Genomic DNA, 13,933 nt, shown 5'->3' with positions numbered 1-13,933 from the left:
TCCAGAGAAGTGCTACTTGGACAGTGAAGGGGTTTGAGTTCATACCACTTGAGCATCTGTTGAAAGAACAGGGAAGGAATGTTAAATCTGGAGAGGAGAAGACTTAGAGGGACCTGATTGTCAGGGGCATGCTTGACAATGTTTAACATCCAGCTCTCAAAAAATTGTAAGCATGAAATACTTTTAATTTTAATCTTCATTAACATTTTCACTATCACTTTTTTAAGTCTAATAATCAACAAAATAATAAAGTAAGTGCTGATCTGTTATGTTTGCTGATTTCCTAAGTATAGATGCTCACATTAAAAATTTAACAATGGGCTCTACCAGTTGCTCCAATGTTTGAAGGGCTCTTACTTGGAAGAGGGATTAGTCTTATTTTGGTGGAGTCCAGAGGGTAAACCTAGAAGCAATAGCTAGAAATTATAGGGAGGGAAATTGGGGCTTCTTGCAATGGAACGGCAGGCCCTTGAGGTAGTGAGGTCGCTACTTTCCCTGATCTGTTCTCCTGCTGAAGCTCTTCAAGCCAAGGCTGGGTAAGTATTTGTCAGGGATGTGGTAGAGAAGATCCATATTCAGTTTGGAGTCTAAATCTCAGACTCTGTGATTTGTGATGAGCAGCACTGAGTGACTGGTACTTTATCTGCATTTAGATATCTTTGGATTTTTCTTCCTAAGCCCTGGGAGAATAGACACTTGTTCTTTTCTCTCCTCACTATAAAATGTTCACCACAATAAGAGTATTGAATAAACGGGCATTATCGTCATTTCCATTTTCATCAGTAATAGGCTTCAGTGTGGCATGAAATCATTAATAATCTGCTTTACATATCTCCTTCCAAGAGTCTCCTCCCTGGCAACAACTGAGATATATTTTATTCCTTATCTTACCTTTCAAAATCCTCTTATCTGTGCCCACATTTCTATTACCAAAATTATTCTAATCCTAAAATGCTTAGCACTGTGTCCATATCTAATCCAGGTCTAAATCAAACCTTATTGTGGATGTATATTTTTCACAGTAATGTCTAATAGGGATTAAAATATAAATATTACTTTGCTTCCAATAATAATGCCAGTCAGATAACATGCTGCAGCTAGCCAGACACATCTCTTGCCTCTGGCTACGTGCTGATTAATTTAATAAATCATTTATTGTCTTTGAAAGTGGTTTGAGAACAGGGACAACAGAACTTGTTTCCATACAGAAGACTTGGAACTAAACAGTGGCACAGAATCTTGCCAGAAGAGAACAATTACAGGGTTGGGTTTGGACGTGTTCTGGTATGAATTTGTAAAATTATTCTAGTGTATTTAAAAACGGATCTAAAGTGTTTTCATCTCTGGCTAGAATTTGACATGGAATCTTTTATTTCAATAGCAATTTCATTTCATGAGGTTTTGCTAAAATAGCTGTTTAACCATTTTGGAGGGAGACTAGCTACAGGAGTTTTCTCTTTCTATTTCACATGAATATATATTCCAAATTCCCAATTTCTTTTCTTACTAACATGCCAGCTTAGATTAGCAGCAAAGTAAGAAATCACTGGTACATGTAATAATATAGTAATAACCACTCCCAATTCTCAAGTGAATGAAGACTTGCAAAATGCTTACCTTTTAACCATAATGAAAGTTAATATTTCTATAGCCCTTTAAGGTTTGAAAAGTGCTTTACAAATACTATCTCATTTGATTTTTACAACAACCTCATGAGGTAGGAGCTACTATTATCCAATTTTATAGATGAGGAAATTGAGGTTCATAGACGTTAAGTGATTTGCTCCAAATCACACAGCTGGAAAGTGTCAAAACAGTAAGCGACGTTGTCAAATGAGCGTATTTCATCAAGGAGTATAATTGTGATTTCAATCAGTGGACACACATTTCATCAATAATCCAGCTTATTGCAGATTTCTCTCAGTATAAGAACATCTTTTAAACAAAAAGAAAAAGATGATAAAAGTAGCAAAATAGATCAATACATCTAAAAATGCCTGAAAACATGTGTGGCATCCAACCTTTGTGGACCTTTTACTTTGGCAAAGAGGTGGGGGTAGTCTTCTCATGTCTTGCCTTTCAAATTCTTTATTTATGATTTTTACAATGTCCATTACAAATTGTGTGTGTTTTTGTTGTTGTCCTTCCCATTTACATTGCTGTGGTCTTTGTTCATATTGTTTTCTTGGCTTTGCTTACTTTACCCAGCAACAGTTCATGTGAGTGTTTCCATGCTTCTCTGTATCCATCATATTCTTTGGTTCCTAAAGCACAATAATATTTCATTATTCACATACCACAATTTCTTTAGCCATTCCCCAACTGATAGATATCTACTTTGTTTCCAGTTCTCTGCTGTCTCAAAAAACTGCTGTTATAAATATTTTGGTGTATATAGTTCAGTTGGAGATATGAGACTGGAAGTCAGCAGAAAGACAGGTACAGAATAGGTAGATTTGAGAATCATCAGCATTTGAGATGGTAATTAAATCCAAGGGAGCTGATGAGATCACCAAGTGAAGTAGTATAGCTGGAGAAGAGAGAAGGCCCAGGGCAAGATTAGCCTTTTCTACTGTTAATTCATTGGGTTGTTGCCTCATTAGGGTTTTTTGTGTATTGGTCTGAAGAGACATCTGCAATTATTTTACCTTTTGCATATACTTTTCATTTTGGGTAGTTTTGAGAATTCTGGAGTACTAAAGAAAAGTCAAGTTTAACTAATGCATCATTGGTAGAGTTGTGAACTGATCCAACCATTTTGGAGAGCAATTTGGAACTATGCCCAAAGGGCTATAAAAATGTGTGTACCCTTTGACCCAGCAATACTACTTCTAGGGATGTATCCCCAAGAGGTCATAAAAATGGGAAAAAGACCCACGTGAACAAAAATGTTTATAGCGGCTCTTTCTCTGGTGGCAAAGAATTGGAAATTAAGGGGATGCCCATCAATTGGGAAATGGCTGAGCAAGTTGTGGTATATGAATATAATGGACTACTATTGTGCTATAAGAAATGATGATCAGGCAGACTTCAGAAAAACCTGGAAAGACTTGTATGGACTGATGCTGAGTGAAGTGAGCAGAACCAGGAGAATATTGTACATAGTAACAACCATATTGTGAGATGACTGACTTTGATAGACTTAGCCCTTCTCAGCAATGTGAGGATCTCCAAAAGTCTCATGATGGAAAATGCTATCCACATCCAGAGAAAGAGCTATGGAGTTTGAATGCAGATTGAGGCATACTATTTGCTCTTTTGTTTTTCCTTCTGTTTTGTTTTATTTCCTCTTTCTTGTGGTTCCTCCTATTGGTTCTAATTCTTCCTTACAGCATGAGTAGTGTGAAAATACGTTTAATAAGAATGTATATGTAGAGCCTATATCAGATTGCACACCATCTTGGAGAGGGAGGGGGAGAAAAATTTAGAACTCAAAAACATAGGGAAGTGATTGTTGAAAACTAAAAAAATCAATAAAAAAGAAAAAAGAAAATGTCTAGTTTTTCATCTTGTTGGCCATGTGATCTGGAAGCTGACTATATTGAAAGTTAATTAACTGGTTTAAAAAACAGAAATGAGAGGCCATTCTCTTCACAGCATGGGCAGCTAGTATATTCTATGTGTTACAAGTATTCTGTATTAGAGGACATAGTTTTACAATATGGTTTTGCTATTTACTAACTGTGTGCAAGTTCCTTTTCTTCTCTCAGCTGCACTTTGTTCCTTTGTAAAATTAAAGGGGTTTTTGCCAAGGTTTTACTCCAATTTTCTTTCCAGCTTTAAATCCTTAGTATTTTAAAAAACAGGGTATGATATTAATTAATACTATCTAACCTATAGGGTTACTAAGTTAAAAATTACAAGCCTATGATAGATGTAAAAGTGCTTTGACAGTAAAAGTACTATATAAATAAATGTAAGATATATTATGTTCAATATATTGGTGATTCTACGTATTTTAAATTAAGTTAGGAAATCACTGCTATAACTTCAGGTTTTTGTAGAGCAATAGTTTTTCAAGATCTTGAGATAGTATCTGGCTGCCTTGTCTCTATTTCCAGGTGGGGTTGTTAAAACCATTCCAGATAGCTTTTAAATGTCTTCAGTTCAAGTACCTTTTTCAGTCTATTTGTTTATCCACTTTGTTTATCTAGAATGGATGCTCATATTGATCTTTTTCACATTGTGCATTTCATTGAAGATCCTCTTTAGCGTTTTAGTACCGAAAGCAGTGAGTAAAGAAGCATCTGCAGATAGGAACATTTGGAGAACCTTGAGACAAATAGTGGACTTTATACGATAGCGGGCTAACTCCTTAGGAGTATAAGTCTTTGCTTTTCACTCCATTGAATATTAATACTCTTGAACAGAGTGATCATCATTGTCACAGGTACTATAAGACCATGTTGTTGTTGTTTGGCTGTTTCAGTTGTGTCCAACTCTTCATGACCCCACTTGGGGTTTTCTTGGCAAAGATACTGGAGTGATTTGCCATTTCCTTCTCTGCCTCATTTTACAAATGAGGGAACTGAGGCAAACAGGGTTAAATGTGTTGCCTAGGGTCACACAGCTGGAAAGTATCTAAGGCCAGATTAGAACTTAGGTTTTCCTAACTTCAGGTCTGGAACTCCATCCACTGCACCACCTAGCTGCCAATATAGGACCATGTACACTGTTTTCAATATTTAGGAAATATCTTGTTTGAAGAGAGACTTTAAGGCAGGGTATTACACCAACTCTAGTACTTAAAAAAAAATCAGCAAATGACAGCCAAAGCAGGAGCTTAGTATATGCTCTTATCGCTTAGTCATTTGTGTGACATCAAGAAAACCTCAAATGGGGTCATAAAGAGTCGGACACAACTGAATAACAACAACAGAAGAAGAAAGGATGTACTGTAAAAAAAAAAGAATTGTGAAAATTTGCTTATTTCCTTTTTATGTTTTTATTGCTCTCAGTGTTTATATAGACCATTCTTCTAAAGATTCTTGGGTTTTTTTTTTTTTTTGGCTAGGCAAGAGGTTAAGCGACTTGCCCAGGGTCACATAGCTAGTAAGTGTTATGTGTCTGAGGCCAGATTTGAACTCAGGTCCTCCTGAATCCAGGGCCAGTGCTCTATCTACTGCGCCACCTAGCTGCCTCCTAAAGATTCTTTAGAGATGAGAAAGCAACCATATGGTTCAATAATTCATGTTCTTGGTTACTTTTTATGGAGGGGGGAGAACTGAAGGAATATACATAAATTGGGGAATGGCTGAACAAATTATGATATATGGATGTAATAGAATACCATTATGTCATAGGGAAAGACAAAGAGAATGATTTTAGAGAAATCTAGGAAGATTTGTATGAACTGATTCAGAATGAAGTGAGAATGATGATAACAATTTATACTTTAAGAATGACACTATAACAATGAACAAATTGAAAGACTTAAGAATCAACACTTTGGAAACTGCAGAGAGGTGATGGATGAAATACGCAGAATGAGGCACATTTTTGGACATACTCAGTATGGGAATTTGTTTTGCTTAATTATGCATATCTGTTTTAAGGTTTTTGTTTTCCTTTTATCCTTTGAGGGAGGGAGAGAAAAATGATTGTTAATGGAAAAAATGAAAATTAATTAAAAATAAAAATATCACCTGTGATCTTTTCCATTTTGGGGAGAATGTTCTCCTCTTTGAGGTATTAACTAGAAGTAGCTCAGTGGCACAGTGGATAGAGTGTTAGGCTTGGAATTAGGAAGACCTGAATTCAAACCAACCTCAGACACTTATTAACTGTGTGACCCTGAGCAAGTCATTTAACCTCTGTCTCAGTTTCTTCAACTGTAAAATGTAGATAATAATAGCAGCTACCTCCCAGACTTGTTGTGATGACATGTTAAATGACATAATATTTGTAAAGTGCTTAGCATTATGCCAGGGACAAAGTAGGTATAAATAAATGCTTGTTTCCCTCTTTTTTCCCCTTAAATATCAATTCCTGTGTGTCTTAAAAGAGTGTAATTTTCATAATAAATTTCTGCATGCATTTGGTCTACTTTGATCACTTGTGACCTGATCTCTTTAGGTGATGTTGCCACTTCTTTTACATAGTATACTGATGTGGCGTGGTGGAGCCAAAATAGGAAAGCTGTAGTCCCTAGTAAGAATACATTGCCGTAAAATTTGTACCAGACCTTTTAACTTTATCTCTGTTTATTTTAGGCAACTATAGTATAGGATTTAGAGTGGGATGTGTTGTTTGAGACCATTTAGTCCAATTCTTTCTCTTAAAAATGAAGAAACTCAGGCCCAGAGAGGGACAATGACTTTCTCACGGTCACATAGCTAGCAAGTAGCAAAGCCAGGATTTAAATCCAGGTCCTCTGATTCCAAATCTTTGTCTCTTTCCATTAAACCACATTGTTTCCCATAGTTGTTTTCAGTTTTATTTACAAATAATCTCAAAATGATGTGATTTAGCTAGACCTCAATCCAAGTCTTGTTTTCTCCTTGACTGTCTTTTGCTCTCTATTCAGGCAGTACTTCCTGTAGTCTTTCATCATCATTCTCTATGCTGATCTTCAAATGAATTCAACTAGTGTTACTCTTAGCTGACATATCTTTCCTCTTGGCAAAGAGTTATTTGTTGACTGGCAGTTCCTGGATTCTTTTTGCCTCCTTCTTCTGATGACTTTTTTGCATTGGTTAAACTGTAAGAAACGGTGATAGTCAATGTCTTTACTTTTGCGTGTACTTGGCGTTTTTTTTTTAAGTTACAAGCTTGTTTAAACTGGTCTTGTTAGACTTGTTATAATCACATGCAATACTTTCTCATATTTTTCTTTTCCTTAATTTCACATTTAGTTTGACTTGGTCCTAATCAGCTAGTGATTTAGCTATGCAAAAAGAACAGATTCTGACATGACTGTTATGTCTATAAACAGTAATTTCTTTTTTTATTAAGAAGTATTGACTTTCATTATCTTCTAATGACCCTTATGTAGCACTTTCCAACTCTCTTTATAAAGAAAGTATTGATGTTGTCTAAGCACCAGGGTTCTGAGTATTCTGCAATCATCTGGTCTTTTTGACTGGAGCTTTCTCTGTCTACCTTTGTGCTCACTTTCACAGTGAAGTCATTAAGTATCAGGGTTTGTGTTGCCTTTGTTTGAAGGATCTTTGCAAGGTCTGCATAGAAGTTCTCTATTTCTTTATCTTCTCCAGCAGCTGTAGTTCTCTTCCCAGTAATCTGTTGACTTCCTCTGCTAAAAAGTGAGAAACCATGTGTCCCTCAAAAGGATGTTTCTTATTACTTGGGTGCATATGATAAAGTTAACTACTTTAGTAAATGAGGGAAAATCTTTAAGCCATTCTTCTATTCATCTATAACTTTAAATGATAAGATGAATATAGGATATGACTGAGAATATTTTAAATGAAAATTCTGATTTGCAAAAAAAGCAACTATATAAAAACTATTTGTTTTGATTACAAAGGAACTATTTGTTTTTTAAAAGGATTTCTTGAGAGATAGGATCATATGCCTTTGGGTAACTTCCATAGCATAGAATAGGTTAAAAATTTTATTAATTGATTTCTCATTATTGATTAATTTTTCTTTCATAGTAATGTTATGTTTGTATGGCATTTTACAGTTTACAAAACTCTTTCACAAAAGTTCTGTTTCATTGTCCCCATTTTACAGATGAGGAAATGGAGGACTTGAGGGAATAAGTGGCTTTCCCAGGGTCACATGGCTAGTGAGTGGGAGAGCCAGAAAGAGGTCCCAGTCGCCATGACTTCTTCATTCCTTATGGAGCCATAAAGTAACATTGGCATATGAGACAACAAGAGTGTTCCACTCTAGCAGGCATCAAGTAGATGAATAAAAATTCAAATTAAACCTGTTAACTGCTTCAAGTTCAAAATCTGCAGAAAATGCTGCTTTGTATTATTTTTTGAATAAACAGAAGATTTAACAATGACAGGCTTTTTGCATGCTTTAGAGCTTCTGGATTATAATGACAAGCTCCATAAAATCAAATCTTTTCCTTCTGAGCAAGTATCTTGTATATAACAATAGGATAAAAAGCTTAACATTTAGTGAACTTGGCTAGATTTACTGGCTATTATTTAAAATTACATGTGTAATTCTCAGAAAAAATCATCGTATGCTTCTATTACGTTTTACATAGCGTACTAAGAATGTAGTAAATAACATCATATGTGAAACTCAGCTGGCAGCATATAAGTGGGATAACTGAGTAGTCTAGCAAAACTCCTTTGTATATTGCAAAAAACATCAACCATTATATTTAACTGAGGAGGAGTAATAAAAGGTAGTTGAGTTAAGTAGAGAATCTTTTTACAGAAAACAGAAATGTTATTGCACAGGGACTGAGTATGATGAATGTAGATGTTACTCTTCTTTGGATGTTTATCGACACAGTATATTGCATTTTCTCTGGGGGGAAAATAAATGAAAATAACCTGGTTTAATAGAGTTCTTTGAAATAAATATTTTCCTTGCAGTGATTTAATGGGGAGAAATACTATTTCTCTTCTTGAATTTAGAAATATCGATTAATTAAAAAAAACACCTTCTGAAGTCAAATTGCATCTTCACAGAGTCTAAAAGTTCACTGTCTGCTCATTGGTGATAAGAGTTGGTTAGCTCTATGAGAAATCTGATAGAATGAAAACAGACTGAATGTCAGGACTTTTCTATGAAAAGTTGCTACAAGTCACTGAAAATAATGCATTGAAAATCTCTGGGTTATTTCCAGTGGATGCAGGTTTTGTCATTTTCTCTGAGGCATCAAAACAATGAGATAAAACATGACATTTTGATATCATGTCTTCAATATAGCTACCATATAGCACTTTAAGCTTTGCAAAGTGCTTTATGTAGATTTTCTCAGTTGATTCCAACAACAACCCTTTGCAGTAGGTGTTAGTATTATCTTCATTTTGCCCATGAGAAAGCAGAGGGTGGGATGAGTTTAGTGACCTGCCCAGGGCACACAGCTAGTAAGCATCTGAGGCAGGATTTGAACTCCTATCTTCCTGACTCCAAGTCCAGAACTCTATCCACTATGCCACCTAATGAGGGTGTTGATGTAGATTTAATAATGATGATAAAAAATAGTTAACATTTATATGGCACCTACTAAGTACCAGGCACTGTGCTAAGTGCTTTACAATTATTATCTCATTTGATCCTCACAACAGCCCTGGGAGGGAGGTGCTACTACATCTGAAGGAAATGAGGCAAACCAGGGTTAAGTGATGTCCCTGGGTCTTACTACCCATACAATGTCTGAGGCTCTTTTTGAACACAGGTCTTCTTGATTACAGGCTCAGTACTCAGTCCACTGCAGGGCCACCTAACTGGAGCAGTACATTGGTCCTGTACAGGTGGCTTCAGTTGTAAGCCTTCAAATCTCCAGGATCATCAGAGGTGAGGAAATAATCACAACTCACAAAGCAGAGCATGACTATATCAGTGTTGCTCCCCCCCACCCCCCTCCCTTATTAACTCAGGCCTCCTTTTTATGCTTAGAAGTGGTCATCTAAGGTCTAATAAGTCAATAGGAGATTTTTATCCATATCCTTACTTAAAATCCTCTGTAGAAAATCTCTCTCATGTGATGGAGGATTTTAACCTTCCACGAATACTGTTGCAAACAGGGAAGACGTGTTGTATCTGTTTTTTCTCCTTTTGGGTGATTTGCATGTTATGGCTAAACTTTGTACCTTCAAGTCATCTGGGGATGGGGGTGGGGAAGGGATGTCAACCTTCAAGTACAGTCAAGCCCGTGAGGATAAGGCCTTCCTGAGACAGCCTAAGAGGAATCTGATTTGGCAACTGTTTGACACTCTACGCTGTCAACCTTGGAAAGAGCTTGAAAATCCCAGATGTGACATTCAGAACATTACTGGGAACATCTCAGTAAAAAGAAAAGCTACAGTCAAGTCCAAAAGGGCTGGAATGATAAAGTCCATCCTCACTTCATGGTCTTCAATCCAGTGACACTTGCCTCCTTGCTGTTCCTTGAATGAGATACTCCATCTTACAACTCTGGGCATTTTTTCTGGCTGTGCCCCATGCCTGGGAAGCTCTCCCTCTTCATCTCTATTTCCTGGCTTCCCTGCTTCCTGCAGATCCCAGGCAAAATCCCATCTTCTATGGGAAGCCTTTTCCAATCCCTTTTTGTTCCAGTGCCTTCTCTCTGTTGATTTTTTCCTATTTGTGCTGTCTATAGCTTGTCTGTACGTAGTTGTTTGCATGTCGTCTGCCCCATTAGATTGTGAACTCCTCAAAAGTAGGGACTGTCTTTTGCTTTTCTTTGTATCCCCAGTGCTTAGCATAGTGCCTGGCATAGGTGCTTAATAAATACTTATCGACTATCTGACTTTTCACCCCACACAATCTAGCCCCAACCTACCCTTCTAGCCAAATCTCCCAAACACGAAGTGGCCATTCCCACACCTCTCTGCCAGTCCAGATCCCACCTGTCTTATGGCAGCATGGACTCAGTATAGTGCCATGGAGAATTATGAAGACTCTGGGCGGTGGCAGAAACTCTGCAGTTAAAGGGACCCCAGAATGTCCTGAATGGCCAGACGCAACTGGGTATCAAAATACACATATCTCCACAGACAAACAGCAAGGTAAATTGAAATAATGGTTTGTCTAGCTCTTCACCCTGTTGCTTGCTGGACACTGAACTATTATAGCTTGAACCCCAGAGCTCTCCCCTCATTAGCGTCTGTTAGGTCTAATTCTGGTTCCTTGCTTTCACCTTGTTTTACCTTCCCTATTTCTATCAAGAACACCACCATCCTTCCATTCAGTCGGGTTTGCAACCTCAGTGTGATTTTTAGACTCTTCCTTCTCCTGAAGTCCTCTCCCTACCTCCCATATCCAGTCACTTTCTAAATTGTGTCATTTCTAACTCCACAGCATCTCTCACATCAGTCTCCTTCCCTCTAGTCACATGACCGTCACCCTAGTTCTGGTTTTCACCTGGACTATCCTAATAGCTGCCTAATCAGTCCCCTTTTTTCAAGTCTTTCCTCTCTTCTAATCATCTTCCACACCATTGCAAAGACATAGAAACAGGAAATGGAGTGTCACATGAAAGTAGTATCAAGTAGGCCATCGTATAACTGGACAGTAATGTGTGAAGAAGAGCGAAGTATAAAAAAAAAAGCAAAGCAAAACAAAATTGAAAAGGCAGGAAGGGGCCAGGTTGTAAAGAGCTTAAATGCCAAATGGAAGAGTTCATATTTGATTCTAGAGATAGCCAGTGGAGCTTATTGAATAGAAGGGTTGACACAATCAAACTTGTGTTCAAGGAAAATCACTTTGGGCTCTTTTTGGGTAGATCGGAATGGGGAAAATCTTGAGGCAATGAGTTCAATTAGAAGACTGTTGCAATGGTCCAGCTGAGATATAATGGGGGCCTGAACGAAGGTGATAGCTGTGTGAGTGCAGCAGAGGGGACGTATGCAAAAGATGTTTAGAAACAATAAGATTTGACAACTGGTTGGATATATGGAGTGACACTAAGGAGTTGAAGATGATACTGAGCTTGGGAACCTGGGTGACTGGAAGATTGTGATGCCATGGACAGTAATAGGAAAGTTTGGAAGAGGGGTAGGTTTTGCATGAAAGATAATGTGTTGTTTTGGACATGTTGTGTTTGAGATGCCTATAGGAATCCACTTTGAAGTGGTCAATAAGCAGTTGGTGCTGTAGGACTGGAGCTCAGGAAAGAGTCTAGGGCTGGGAGTCAACAGCATCGATCAAAATTAAACTTCTTGGTTTCTAATTTCTCTGAAATTACTTTGCATATTCTTTGTTTATATTTTGTATTTGCTATTCTGTGAAAAGATTTTTTATCCTAATAGAAGGCTGGCTTCTTGAGGGCAGGGTCTGCTTCATTTTTGTCTTTAGCTTTTCAGTGCCTAGGCTAGTGGCTGGCATACACTAAGTGCTTAGCAAATGCTCCTTGAATTGAGTTGAATTGAATTGAGACCCAATTGTCTCCTACTGCCTAGCCTTGATTATGGCTCATTCACGTTGGGTTGGTGATCCACCTGCATGTGAACTTCTCAGCAAACCAGCCTCCTCCCAGTTGCCCAGTACCCCAATTCCTTCTCCCAATCTTTTCTGCTTCTCCAGTCAGGAAAGGTTCATCCAGCACCATGAACTCCTAAAACAGTTGAAGCCTTTGATGGGACCAGGAGGGAATAGCACATGTGCTTTAAAGTCCAGATTGAGTACCAAGTCCCACAGTGAAGCTTTTCCTAATTATTCCAACCCTTAGTGATCTCAGTAATCTCCCTTTTCACTGAACTCCTAGCAGTCATCTGGACCATTCATTTGTTACCTGTATGCTATCTATTGACTGCTATTGCTTTATGTTGTGTATTTCCTTTTTATGCATATCATTTATCTACTCAGTCAGATAATATGCCCATGAAGTCATGGTTTCGACATTCTATACCTTCATGTCATATATAGTGAATGTATACAGTCACTACCTCATTGGTATGGGAAATCCTTGTACTATGTCAAAGGCAGGAATCAGGTCTTCTTGATTTGAAGTCTAGTACTCAGTCCACTATGCTAGCTTGCTTGCCTCTTACGCACATGGTAGGTGCTCAAAAAATCTTTGATAATGTATTGAATGAGCAAAACTAGCTTCGTACTCAGTAGAGAAAACCCAGAACTCTCAATGGAACTGAGAACTGCAGAAAGTATGTAAATAGAATGAATGACATTTATCTACATAACTTTTTGGTTCTAAAGTACTTTGTCAAATATTTCATTTGAACTTCACATCATCCTTGTGACATAGTCAAAGAGACATTGCTATTCCCCTTTCACAGAGAAGGAAATTGGGGCTTAGAGAATGTGTCACTTTCCAAAGATCACAGACCCAGCAAGCAGCAGAGCCTGCGCTTGAATCCAGCAGGACTGAGAGGAAAGCTGAGGATGAGATTTCTAACTCACTCAATACTGTTTCATCAGGTATTTGCCTGTGTACTCTCTAAGGCAGTTAATGAGCCTCTCTATCCCTAAGGAGAATTTAGGATTAATAAATGCTCAACCATCTCTCTGCCAGTACATGATTCTGAAAAGCGCCAACTAGCCCAGAAAAAACTAGAGGCTCAGGGAGAGAGACCTTACTGACCCACATATTCTAAAAAAGGTATCCTCGATAGCCTTTTAAAAAAGTTGGGACTCTCTATATAGCTTGAGTTGTACTTTGTTTATCCAGATTTCCCAGGGATTGCATTGTCTGGAAGCATGACATGTGATTCAACCTGAATCCCCTTTAGTGAGGAAGCCTTCCTTTAGTACAAATTGCTGACTTAGAATGATCCCCTGGAGACACTGAATGCCCCAAATACTGGTGGCTCCGAGAGAAGCATTCCCAGTTTAAAAGATATATCTATCCACAGAATACATGAGGACTCTTTCTCTAAAAAGATCTATAAATTACAGTTGCTGGAAGGCAACTCACCCTTGTGCCTTTGCTCTCTGTGTAAGCAATATGCTAGTAAGTGTCAGAGCCACGACTCAAAATGCCATTTGATCCAGATTGTCTATTGTAGCAAGACGTTGCCTAGGGATGTGCTTAAATGAAGGCAGACAGATCTGTTGTTGAGCTCTCCATTTGTGACACTACCCTGTGAAGGGAGAGAATCCTTAGACTACACAATGTTGTACAAGAGTGTCTATAATGCTACCAAGACAGTCCAAGCCTCTAGGCTCTGGGGTACGTGATGCATATCATCTAGTTTGGTATTCATCACAGCCTGAAGAGGGAGGGCATGTAAGGATTCTTGTTAACATCTCAAAGACAAGGAAACAGAGGTTCAGCCAGATGAGGTGACTCGCCCAGGCTCACACAACTATCATCAGCAGA

This window comes from Phascolarctos cinereus, unplaced genomic scaffold (assembly GCF_003287225.1).
Source record: "Phascolarctos cinereus isolate Bilbo 61053 unplaced genomic scaffold, phaCin_HiC Scaffold_8;HRSCAF=390, whole genome shotgun sequence".
NCBI lineage: Eukaryota > Metazoa > Chordata > Mammalia > Diprotodontia > Phascolarctidae > Phascolarctos > Phascolarctos cinereus.
This window is presented reverse-complemented; position numbering follows the sequence as displayed.